At 35.3% G+C, this 13,830-nt stretch overlaps 1 protein-coding gene across 2 annotated transcripts in view; it reads right to left on the reverse strand.

Moving 5' to 3' along the window:
* Window positions 1-13,330, reverse strand: part of LOC123675302 (TLR4 interactor with leucine rich repeats-like) — a 46,512-nt gene extending 33,182 nt beyond the window's left edge. The window contains exon 1 of one of the 2 annotated variants that reach the window (XM_045610649.1): window positions 13,019-13,330. The gene's annotated coding sequence lies outside the window, so the exon portion shown is untranslated. Of the gene's footprint in view, window positions 1-13,014 lie in introns of both variants that reach the window. The other variant, XM_045610651.1, reaches the window with a different exon arrangement.
* Window positions 13,331-13,830: the final 500 nt, after the last annotated feature.

A 13,830-nucleotide genomic window follows, 5' to 3' on the forward strand; every position in this document is an offset into this window, starting at 1 on the left:
AATTTTGATAAAATAATTCAACAATTTTTTAAAATTGTTGAAACGTGTTTCTTGTCTTGCAAGAAACCTGTTGGACACAAATGACATAAGAAATGTCAAAAAACAATACACAGTATACATTTTAAGCGTTTTAAATTGCATCAGTTCTATTGAACGAGCCTATACTAGCGATAGTTCATCTACCAATTATAAAAAAGTTAATCCATGTGCTCTCCTGTTGTTTCTGTTTATCCCAACTGCTTGATTAATACTTTAACAATTTTTAAATTTATGCATCTTCTATTATTCCTATGATTCTGAACCAAGGTGGCACCCATAAATTATTACTATATCCACTTCCTCGGTGTAAGTATCCAATAAAGATATCAAAAATTTTTACAGTTATAAATCACTAAGATTAATATTCCTGGTGGTTACCTATGTAGGTGATTTTATGTTCTGGGATATGTTGAGGTTGTGTTTACGATGTCATTTGGATTTTTATTCAAGAATTCGATGTGTGTGAATATTTCACATATATATTTTTTATGCACGAAAATGTACATGGGTCGAACCATAGATATGAAAGATTTTCTAAAGAGCTTTATCATAAAACATAAAATGAGTATGTCTGTTTATTATTTCTGATAAAATTGTCTTTGAATTATTTTGTACGCTCTAATTATTTTCTCCAGAAAGCCCTAAAATGTCGATCTAAAATTATTGTAGATTTACCTTCTCTTCCATCTTTCAATAAGAGAATTGGAAATAAATATTATATTTGAAATATAAAGAAGATATCTGGAAAATACAATATCATTGTGGGACTTGTATGGAAGAAGCTTGGTGAGTTTAAACGTAAAAAATTCGTAAAAATAAGGGAGCTCAGGGAATGACATGCCGACTTGGATATTTATGATCAGAGTGTGGTACATTATATGGTTTTTCATATAATTTCTAGTTTTTTCCTGGCTTAATTGAACTCTCATTGACTACTATTGAATTTCATGTTTTGTAACAGAAAAAATCGGAAATTGAGAAGTATCCATATGCTATTATGTGTAGCAGAACTCCAGTAATAACGAACGAAAATGATTTAAAGGTGGTAAGTATTTAAAGAGGGCAAAAACAATTGACAATAAAGCCTTGTAACTCATCATTTCTTTGCCTCGACCTATTTGTTCGCCCAAACGAGTCTTCTGCCGAAATGGACCATGATGAAAAAAAATTGAAGACACTGCATGTTCATAAATCATCGATATTCAGATCATAAAAATATCATGACACTTCTAGATTTATAGAGTGAGTATAATATGAATAAAATATGAACCCACATCATGACAGACCCATATTTAGAGGTACTCCTTTTTACCATATTCGCAAATTAATGCTCATGACAGGAATTGGAGATTAATTAGATCCAGATGATTCTGTGGCTTTCAAATGGTGGCGTTCGAATCGATAGATAACATAGTTTCGATAGGTTTGGTTGAATTCGAAGAGAAAGCTGTACTCAAAAATTTCAATTTCAAATGTAATACTAAAATAGACTTCAAATCGTAAGCCAATTCTGTTGTGTTTTTTGGAAACTAGAAGTTATTTTAATAAAATAAATAGAAACGATTGACCTCCTTAATATAAAATTTTATTTTAGAATTTCATGGTAAAATATCAAGATCATTTCCAAGAGATTTATTAGAAGAATATAGGAGGTGTAAATAATCTCGATGTTTTTTGTTACCTCTATATGGCGAATATACTTCAAAAGAAAGCCAAAAGACCATTTCTAACTTTGTTAAAAGAACTTATTTTGCCAAGAGTTGTCATGATCCAAGGAAAACAAAACTATATCAACCAAGATTTGGTTACGAGAAAAAATATTTAGTGGTCCCCAAATAAGTCAAGTTGTTAAAGATCCACAACTCATCACATCAATGAACCAGACTGAATCTAATGCTTAATGTTCATTTGATCAAGTTTTACCAAATTTTTTTGGGAATAATAAAGCAGAGAATTATTTATAATTGATGGAAACTGAGCTTTCACATGTTTAAATTGTTGGTTCTAACATAAGCTGAAAAACAACAACCACCTAGAACTCTTTCCAAAAACTTGGTTGATATTTGTGAAGAACAGAAGAAAAGATTTGTAGCGAATCGGTCTGCCGAGAGGTGGCGTCATGGGTTTCACGCCACACTCTTGTGTGCCACCTGTGGATTTATAAGGGTTATTTCTGATTCTGCACCCAATAATTAACCAGTAATAGTTGAAAAATCGCAGCACCGAAGTGCCTGTTGGTTTGTTAGGTCTACCGATTGAAACTTTTTCAAAAATCCATTCTGTATATCATAAAGAAATAGACTTGTGACTCTTGATCACTTTTGCAACAGCATTATCATGCTGTAAAATCACTCAATCATGCTTGTGATAGTTTCAGTCGTTTTTTACAACACAATACACTACTCCGAGTTGTCTCACCAAACTCTGAGCATGACTTGGAAACGTGAATATTCTTGAACGTGGAAGCATGGCCGGGATATCCGCATGATCTTCTGCGCTTGGGATTATCATAAAGAATCCATTCCTATAACATTCAGGCGTTTGCGTCACTCCAATGATCCAGACAATTCTTGTTGCGTTTGACACAAGTCTTGATCGAGTTATACCTCCAATTTTGCATCTTCGAAAACCTTCTCTTTTCTACTGCCATTCTGGTCATGGACGTCAAAATCACCATTCTTGAAGCGTTGAAACCATTCACGGCACGTTCTTTCACTAATAGCGGCCTCACCATATATGATAGCATTCGATGATCCTCAGCCGCAGATTTCTTCATATTAAATCAGAAAATCAAAACCTCCCGCAGATGACGAGAATTTGGCTCGTAAGCTGACATGTTTAATAGAGAATAACTTATAATGCATACACAAATCGACTTAAATTTCTATGGCGTTATGTTCCCAAATACCTAAGCTTATTGTATGACATCTACCATCTATTTAGTTCGACTACCACTTAATGCTACAGCCGTCTATTGCAAAACGACGGAGCTAAGTAGTACTAACTAAATTTAAGACTCTATACTTTTAATTATGAACGAAAACTGTTCTGATGCTAAAAAAGTTTAATTAAATAATCAAACAAAAAACTGACTTACCTTCGAACAAGACAGATCAACAAACGTTGACCACACAACCACAAACTCTACCGATGAATGAAATAAAAAGAGCGATCAGAATCGATGATAACCATGCTAATCATCTGACGATACAATCATGTCAACAATCTGCAAGAGGAAAGTAATTAAAGCTATTGTTTATGGGTTCATGCTCCTAAATGAAGGATTTCCTGTGATTAAGGAAACATGGGTGGTACCATTCAAACCACCGGATGCAAAGTCACCTTGTTCCTATTGAAACAGAAGTTTCGAAAGGCTTCACTACTGCTAATTTCAACACCAGTTTGATGGATAGCTGTTATTATTAGAAGGGAGAACAGCTGAAATCTGTTATTATCCAACGAGCCCATGAGATATGAAACTGAGGATTTATGGTCGTGATTTACTGATGGTATCTATAAAAAAAATGTGTCTACTTTAGGAAAGAGCTTTTGAGGTCTTGGTAGATCTTTAGGTAGCACTTTGCTCGAATTAAATATTGTAGACTTTGTGCATTACTTTCTAATCAACTTTAAAAATTCTTCAAGTGTTTTGAAATACATAGGCGTACAACTTTGCTTCCACCGTTTTTTTCCGAAATTCGAGGCTTTATTGTATAAAACTGGTAATACATTTATGATTCAAAGTATTTTCCATTGCTGGCCACTACATCCTTTCATCTTTCGACAGCGTACGAATCTCGCGTTGACAAAACTGGTCTTCTTTTGAAGCGATCCAAGTTTTCGCTTCTTCATAAGACCGGAAGTGCTGGTCAGCAATGTCTGGAGAATACGGCGGGTGGGGTAGGACTTTCCATTTCAACGTTTCGATGCTCGGCTCAAACGCATTAATTGCGTTCGAGAACGATCGCCTGTGATTGTTGCAGTCGGTTTAACAACTCATAATACACTTCGACGAGGTGGTCCTCCCAAATACTGAGCATTACTTCTTCTTCTTCTTCAACCTGCATTCGTCCACTCCTGGACATAGGTCTCTTTCAACCGCTTCCATGTCTCCCTATCCTGTGCCACGTTTATCCACCTCTTACCAGTCATCCTCCTAATATCATCCACCCACCGTTTTTGGGGGCGCCCAACACTTCTTTTAGTTTCTCTAGGTCTCCACACCGTTATTCTATGAGCCCATCTGATGTCGGACATTCTTGCCACATGACCAGCCCAAATCCATTTCATCTCTGCCACCTCCTGAAGAACGTCTCTGAGCATTACTTTGGAACCATGAATATTCGGTTTGGTCGTCGACGTGGAAGCATGACCGGCCGGGATATCCCCATGATTTTCTGCACTTGGGATTATCGTAATGAACCAATTTTTCGTCCCCAGTCATAATGCGATGCAAAAATCCCTTCCGTATCTGCCTTGCAAGCAGATGTTCACAAGCAAACAAACACCGTTCGACATCTCTCGGCTTCAACTCGTACGGTACCCAATTTCTTAGTTTCTGAATCATTCCCATGACTCTCAGGCGTTTTGAAATAGTATGTTGCGTCACTCCCAATGATCCAGCCAATTCTTGTTGCGTTTGACACGAGTCTTGATCAAGTAATGCCTCCAATTCTGCATTTTCGAAAACCTTCTCTCATCCACCGACATTCTAGTCTCCGATGTCAAAATCACCGCTCTTGAAACGTTGAAACCACTCTCGGCACATTCTTTCACTAATAGCGGCCTCATCATAAGTATTTGAGAGCATTCGATGAGCCTCAGTCGCAGATTTCTTCATATTAAATCAGAAAAGGATGTAAAGAAATCCATACGAAATATAGACGAAACTAGGTTTTACAACTCAATATTATAATGCATTTCATGATCAAATTCCAATTTAGAATCATTAATTTTGTAGAAAAAATATTTCAATGCAGGTTTCTCGTGAGGATTATCTATGACTTTGATTATACCAAAAAAATCGCGACAACAAAGCCTTAACGGTGTACAAGGCATTTTCTTGCTGAGGGATGGATCTTTAATTAAGGTACCTAATTTGTCGAATTTTTCACTGATTTATAATATTCATGGTTATTTTTAAGGTACCACTTGAGATTCACCTTGTATATTTGAGAGATTAATATCACATTTTCTTTATATTAATACCCTAATAAGTGATGAACATACTGTAAAAATTACTTTTCGACTTGACAGCCTCTAAATTGCATCGCAGAAATATAGAAGATATCCATTATGTTTATTTCGAAATTCACTAGTATCATTCTAGCAGAACCCCTCATCTAGATAAACTAACCGACAACAATGACCACTCATATTATATATTCAGGTAAACCGATCTTTGGTCTTCAACAGCGCAATAGTCGTATGAATGAACACATATCCTATTACAATTATTTTTATGAATAGCGTTAGATTCATCACATTGAATCTACCAAAAGGAACAACTCGACAATAAAGCGAAACGAAACAGATGAAGAAATCAAATACGCCATCAAAGAGGGTCCTCATCATGTCGCAACAATACAATTGCCATCTCTAACTGTGAACAAAAACTGTTACTTAAACCTAATCCCTGTTTATTCAAAACTACTTAAGCCACTCAAACGTCAAATATGTCTCCAATTTCCACAGTATGAAATTGTCATTGTGCATCCATTGATCGTGTTTGTCGATACAATCTTCAGCGCCAGGTAAGCAAGAGGTTGACTACCAAAAAAAGAACGAAGTACACACCTTCGGTATTCCATTGAGAGATCGCTAGATGTAGAAAGTTTGACTGTATGGACACCTACGCATCTATGGCACAGTTCGAAGGCATATAGGTGGGTTGTTTATGTTATTGACTAACCAATTTTCAAGTGTGTATTCATGTTGATTCTTTCGGAATCGTGAATAACATGAGAAATTCATCTGTGAATGGAAGTTTTATTTCTGAGTGTGATTTTATACCTACATCTATCCGTCTTGGTTTGTTATTCAACGAATAATCTTCTGAATAGGGAATTTTTTTCTATTCATGTAGTTGCGGTGAATGCAAGTCGCAATGTTAGCGTAATACTTCGATCAATAAGTGTCGGGCCTAACCAGTGAAAACATTTTTTTTCTCAAAAATTCAACTTTACTCGTCAACATAGTTAGTCACTTTTGATAGTGATATATACACACATCGTCAGAAGTCTTGCCTCCCTCCATATCAATTTTCAACTTGTTGAATGCAACACGACAATTTTTTGTGTGTGGAATCTTCACTATCTTATCACTTAAGCGAAAATAATAAACCAGCAAAAAATGTTTCTTGTTGGGGAGAATACAGGTGTATTCGAAGTTAACAAGTTTTCAGCTAATAACGAAAGTTGTAATATTGAGAATATTCCGTGTAAAATGCCAGGATATCCAATTTCTCAGTTTGACCAGGCAAGAATAGTAGCCCTACATCAAGAAGCTTTGTAGAACCACCAGATTACGCAACTTTTGAATAATTCACGGACTTCGGTGAGGCGCAAAGTGTCCCTTTTCCTGGTGCCTGGTCCACCTAGAGTAACATCTGCAAGGGAAGACCATTATATCGCAAATTTTACTAGAAGGAATCGGATGGTATCTGTAATAGACCTTCGAAGTCATTTTTTGAGGACCTATAGATGGGTAGCCTCAACCAGTATCATAAGGAGGCGGTTGCATTCCTCAAACTTAAGGCTTAAGGGCAAGAAGACCCTTAAGAGTACCTCGGCTATCACCTGGACATAGAGCTACCCGTCCGCAATAGGCACAACATCACCAAGACAATGGCTTAAGGTACTTTTTTCGGACGAGTCACGATTTGGTTTACAAAGTGATAATCGACGAGAAAGGGTTTGGAGAGGTCCAGGCAGACTAGAGCAACTCAATATATCTATCTATCAAGATGATAACGCTCCACTCACAAAAAAAATTCAAAACATTCTTCAAGAGAACAATATCCAGACAATGAACTGGCCAGCAAACTCACCAGACATAAATCAAATTGAGCACGTATGGGATCACTGAGAGAGAGCAATAAGCAATCGCCAAAACTCACATTCAACTTGTCAGGAATTGAGTTTAGTGAAATATAAGGTCTATGACAATGCTCAACAATCGATTCAAGACCTTAAAGATGGAATTTGTGAAGTTATCGAGGCCATACACCTGCAAATTGGTATGGAAAATTTAATGAAAAAAATAGGGTGCTACAACCGAAGTCGTGGCTGATATCGTTTACCATCGTTGATGGCATATTAGGCCAATTAAAAAGTCCCCGGTCTGATGCACAGATAGCGGTGCAAGTATTAAATCCATATGATTTTTAGTTAAAACCAAGCATCAAACGATACGTATCAAAATTTGACAGCAGTCCGACCATTAGTTTGTGAGATATTGCGTTGTGAGTGCAGGTACTTTTGTTATTTGAAAAAAGATGGACAGTCAGCTGAGTGGATGAACCGAATCCAAAGCGAGGAAAAATACAACAGTCAGCTGGCAAAGTTATGGTATCAATATTCTGGGATGCTCAAGGTATAATATTCATTGATTACCACCAAAAGGGTCAGACCATCAACAGCGATTATTATAAAGCGTTATTGGTTCGTTTAAAAGATGAAATCTTCAAAAAACGGCCCCATTCGAAGAAAAAAAAGTTGATGTTTCATCAAGATAATGTGCCGTATCACAAATCAATAAAAACAATGACAAAATTGCATGAATTGGGCTTCGAATTGCTTCTGCATCCACCATAATCGCCAGATCTGGCCCCAGCGACTTTTTCCTGTTCTCAGATTTCAAAAGAATGCTCGCTGGAAAGAAATTTAGCGCCAATGAAGAAGTAACTGAGAACTGAGTCCTATTTGGAAGCGAAAGACAAATCGTACTACAAAAATGGTAACGAAAAGTTGGAAGATCGCTATAATCGCTGTATCGCCCTCGAAGGCAACTATGTTGAATAATAAAATCGAAGTTTGCCAAAAAAATGTGTTTTACTATGGAAGACCGGGGACTTTTCAATTGGCCTGTTACCTCCGTTTTTACAATGAAATATATATCAATTGATTCCTCTTAACATATACGCTTTTTTTCATATCAAAATGACACTTCTTATTGGAAAACCCTCAACAATCTTTGTTGGTAAAGGTAAAGACAGAAATCCTATTTTAATGATGATATTCTAAAACAAAAAATGCAAGTTTGCAGGATAAACTCCATCCTAACAAATCCTACAAATTTATGCATAGATCTAGACCCCGCTCAGACGTTACATCATTTCCAAAACACGCTTTAACACCTACTCCTCAAAAAAGCAGTTAACATTCCTGAAATTCAATTCAGTAGGTACCCTCCAGAAAATTAGGATGGACGATATCAATTTTGTCACCTTAATATATTCCGAATTGGACTAATTATAGTCTTGTGGTCCAGTTAACTATTTTCATGGCATTATGGAAGTATTTCCATTCAATCAGGTGAAACTGCGCCGATATGTCGGATATCTTAAGTAGGCACTTAATTTATGCACCGTTTCATGTAAGTGGGCGCTCCAAGGTTTGGAAAATCGATCCCAAACGCTTGTTCAGCCAGATTAAAAAAGGGACAGTGATTCATCCTTCTGGTCGTTATCAGTGCGATCGGTTATGTTTGCTACCTGGCTACTCATCAGGCTTTTTTTTCAACATTATTTTAGTCGAGGTGATAGCAGGTCGCTTATTCATTCATAAGATGCATTTCGGATCGTAATTTTCGGTAATGAAGTTTTGGATCGTTCGACGTTTAATATTCTAATGGCGGGTTTATGATGAAGGTTTGGTCGTTGACTGGTCAACTCGTTGATTGAAGTTTGAAATCTATGGTTCGCCTAGAGTGAAATGAAAATTTAACGTCGCAGGAATTATTTCATCGTGATACCTAATCATAATAATGTAATTCAATTTATTTCCTTAAAATGAAAGTACCTACAGATCAAAATATTTACAATATTCATTGCTGCTAGAATGAATTTGAAGATTGACCACATAAGCCCCAGGCATGATTGCCTATCTGCCATCATGTGGCCGATCAAAGAAATTTAAAGTTATGTGTACAAATACAGGGTAATACTAGATACTTGATATTAAATTTTGCCGGAAAAATTCTCGATTGTTAAGGTTTTTTCAATAAAAGGTTTCATTTTCATATTACAAAAAACGAGTATATCTTAGGAGAAATCAATGAATATTTACTTCATTGTAATGAGGAAGATATAACATTCTTCTTCTTCTCGTGCCTTATCCTCATTGGACGTTGGCGATTACTATGGCCTATCTGATCTTATTTGCTGCAGCCCGAAACAGCTCCATAGATAATATACCATTAACGATGGAAAACTATTCCAGCTGTGATTCACGGATTTACTTGATTTCAAGTCAAGCTCAAGTCAACCAAGTCACTACCAAAATCTACCAATAGATTTCATAGAAATGGGAGAAAACTACTAATAAAGTCACACTGGCGAATGCTTTAGTCTCTCGGCGCTCGAGGAATCCCCTTATTTGGTCTGAGCGCGCATGGAGATTGCAGCAATAAATATCTAAAATAAAGTCAAGTCAAGCTCAATTATGTAATTTTTCACGAGCTTGATTTTCAAGTCAAGTAGTTGGTTAAAATGTCAAGCTACTTGGCAAAGATAAATCTTCAATTTTTTCCACGAAAGATTTTCAAAGGAAAATATACAGGTTGGTTCCCCATTGTTATGACCCAAGGAAGAAATCAGTATAATTCAGTATCTTCTTAATAAAGACAGTCTATTCGACTTCTAAGAATTTCCGGTTTCTCAATAAAACACCCAGTATAAACAATACATATTTTATGCTTCATTGTACAATTCGCGTTGTTGGCATCAAAGTATTATTTCAATTCACCTCGTTATTCTCGAAAAGATAACATCAGGAGTGATCGCAAACAATTAGCAAACAAATAAACATAAGTAATTATACCTGTATGAAGATATCTACCACGCAACCATCATCCACAGACCCATTGTTCATCCTATAGTGATCGCCTGCACACTTATACATAATTGGTAACGACCATATCCATAAGGAACTAATTGTCGTTCAAAAATTCACCACCGTCCTACACGAATACCTATCTACGTTGAATATCCTTTCAGATACGAAAATGAAAATCACCACAAATTTTAGGCTGAAGAAATTAAGAAAATAAGGAAAAGACTGACGCGAAATTAGGAGCTTCAGATATTATGTTTGTGCTTATAGAAATATATTTTGCAGATGACTCAAAGACAGCTCAATTAAAATTATATCTCTACCTCCTAGATATCAATAGGTAATATCACACTCTGTTTTTTTAATGGGAATGCCCAATTTTTATATCATACTCATCTCCATAAAATTCTGATTTCGAAATACCCCACTTGTCATCTTTTATCTGTGGTATTTTTTTAGGTAGGCCACTATTTTCGAAAAATTTCATGGTTCTAATGGTATGAACTAAAGATTATATCTTGAAAATTGAACAGTTTACGCTCTGTAATGGTAATTCAAATTGCATACTTATTCTAGGAATTAGGAGGAAATAAAATAAACCATTGCTGAACTTATGGAAAATTATAAATCCAAATTTCGAGTACTTAATTCCAAACTAGATGTGATAAATGATTGTTGAATCGATTGAATTCCAGCTGCACCTCTTAAATACCGAAATAAAAAAAATCAAGTGGGTATATATCTCAGAAATGTCAACTCACGATCTTAAAACCTTCCTGTTCCATCTGAAAACCTGCCTAGCAAATTCCAATTATGCAAGGCAAGTTATTTCTTACGGAAATTATCGTGTTTACAAAACGGACATCCGGGCGAAAAAATTTGCCAAAGAATTCTTCTTCGGTGAGTCTAACCAGACCATTTCCGGTTTGAAATTCACAAAAAAGATACTGACAAAATGATAGGGAATTGAAACGAGCGCGCAAAAAAATGTGAATGTCTTGAATTAAAGCGTGACTTATACGTGTCTGAAGAGGGATGATTTTAGGTGACTAAATCCAGTTGTAGCTTTGTTTTGTCACGTTTCACTTTGTTCTCAACTAAAAGAGAAATGGATGAAGAACTGAATATGTCACGAAAAGATTTGTTTATTTCATTCATTCAGAAAATAGGATAAAATAATGCTGTTTGATCTGAAAACAATTGTGATTTAAGAAGAAGAGAGTATACTACATATTAATTTCTTATCATTGATAATATTGTATAGCATTAAAGAACAAAAATAAATATGTATTATTGATTATTTATCATTATAACAGTTTCATAACCGAAATTTTCAATATATGTTCAAACTACACTGTGTCCGTAAAGTATGGAACAAATTCTTTTTTAGCTAAACAGACTATTTTAAGAAATAATCCTGAAACACGTCGATTTTTGATTTTAATTTACCGTATTTTAAAATAATAATTTAATATACAGGGTGAATTACTTTCGAGTAAAGACGTCACCGACATTTTTTTTAAATGGAACACCCCATTTTGTCTCAATTTTCCGATTACTCTAGCTGAGCTGATTCCAAAAATGTATCACATGTTGATTCCATTTGGTACAGGGTGTACAAAAATACAAAATTTTTGTGTGTGCTCATAAAGTAACGCGTAACATTCTTTATTAGTTAAATTAACAATATTATCAAGAATACTTACTGTCTAGCGGCAATTGGCTTGAATGTAACACCCTGCAGTTTGTTACATTTTTAGGTTAATAAAAATGTATAAAAATAAGAAATAATTTCTTTCATATTCTGTCTGCTAGACCACAAGTACCAAAACATGTTTGGAAACAATTCATTCTTATTAATCTAAAAATGTAACAAACTACAGGGTGTTACATTCAAACCAATTGCAGCTAGACAATAAGTATTTTCGATAATATTGTTAATTTAACTAATAAAGCGAATGTTATACTCGTTACTTTATGAGCACACACAAAACTATTGTATTTTTGTCCACCCTGTACCAATTGGAATCAACATGTGATACATTTTTGGAATCAGCTCAGCTAGAGTAATCGGAAAATTGAGACAAAATGGGGGTGTTCCATTTAAAAAAAATGACGGTGACGTCATTATTCGAAAGGAATTCAACCAGTATGTTAGATTATTATTTTAAAATACGGTAAATTAAAATCAAAAATCGACGTGTTCCAGGATTATTTCTTAAAATGGTCTGTTTAGCTAAAAATGAATTTGTTCCATACTGTATGGACACAGTGTATAATCTATGTTGAGAAATAATTTCCAATGGGATATTCAAGTTACATATCCCTCGAAAAATCTCTGGAAGAAATATAGTTACCGTAATATTGTGCAAGTCTGAACAAGTTGTGCATATCTGATAAACAATTTCGTTGATACTCATGTTGATCGCTTAGTAAACAGAAATTAAATATCTCTACTCTACAGAATATGTAGGTACTATAAACAGGTGGGACTTAAATGTTTTGCAAGATGCAAAGGATTCATTCCTAGACTTAGGAACAACCGAGAAAAAAACACGCTTCTTGAAGCTGTCAATACAAAATTAATACAGATACCAAAAATTATGTTATATATTTTGAATGCTTATATTGTATTAGGTATGTTTTTTCAGTAAAGTGTGCGTTACAGATTAGATCCCAATAAGACTGCTGTTATTCCAAATATTCCAATGAAAAATTGCGTTTTTGAGGATCAGTTTACAGCGATAATTTTCAACTGCAAAAACAAAAAACCCTTATTTGAGTGTTTCATTCGTATACGGAAAATAAAGTTGTGAATATCCAAAATTGAAGTATAATAATAAAGTTACCAGAATTTATCGTCACAGCAGAAAACTTGTTTAATTTTCTTTGGCAGTTATTATTTCAATTAAAAAAAACTTACCTACCTTCAAATATCGCTCGCCTACTCGAGTCCAGTTTTCACAACCACAATTTCCCTTGCAATCATCCCCATGGCCACTAGATCTTCGATAACGCGAAAAGTTCCTCAGTCAACCGTTCATTTTCAACGGGAAAAACGACTTTTCACGAAACCAACTCATTTCCCTCTAGATACCAACCGATCGCTGAATTTCTGAGACACAGATGCGATTTTGAATAAATTCAAATACGAATTGTCGACTGACAGCGCGCACTTTGAGCAGCTGCAACCTGCTGGACCGTCACGGCTGCGGTGGTACGTCAAAATTGGTCGAAATCATGGATGCAGGACCATTTGGTATGAAGGTGGTACGTGCGCTGCAACTCACGATCTTGCGGTACTCTTCAGGAGTGCAGTGAAGAACGACCTAATTCGAGTTACTGCGTTTGTCTTGTTGGGTAAATAATTGTTGCGTTTTGATAGTTTGCTACCAAAGGTAAAGGAAATCTAGCTTTGTGATGGAAAAAATGGTAGCACTTAAGAAACCGCAATTTTTTTTCCCTTTTTCGGATTTTTCACTGCAGGTTGTTCCTAAATTAGAGGTATGTACTAAGTGAAATGAGATATTCTTTGGGTATACTAAGAAAAAAACGTCCTATAGGAATCAGCTTGCAAACGCTTTGTTTTCGGGATAAAGAATGTACATATGTTGTACTCCTACTTTTTTTTAATGATTATACCATTTTATCGAATCTTCATTAATCTACAGCTTGGGTAAATAAGTACCAAAAAACTTATAATCGATGTATTTAATCATAGCGTACTGTAACGTGTATG

This window comes from Harmonia axyridis, chromosome 1 (genome assembly GCF_914767665.1).
Source record: "Harmonia axyridis chromosome 1, icHarAxyr1.1, whole genome shotgun sequence".
Classification (NCBI taxonomy): domain Eukaryota; kingdom Metazoa; phylum Arthropoda; class Insecta; order Coleoptera; family Coccinellidae; genus Harmonia; species Harmonia axyridis.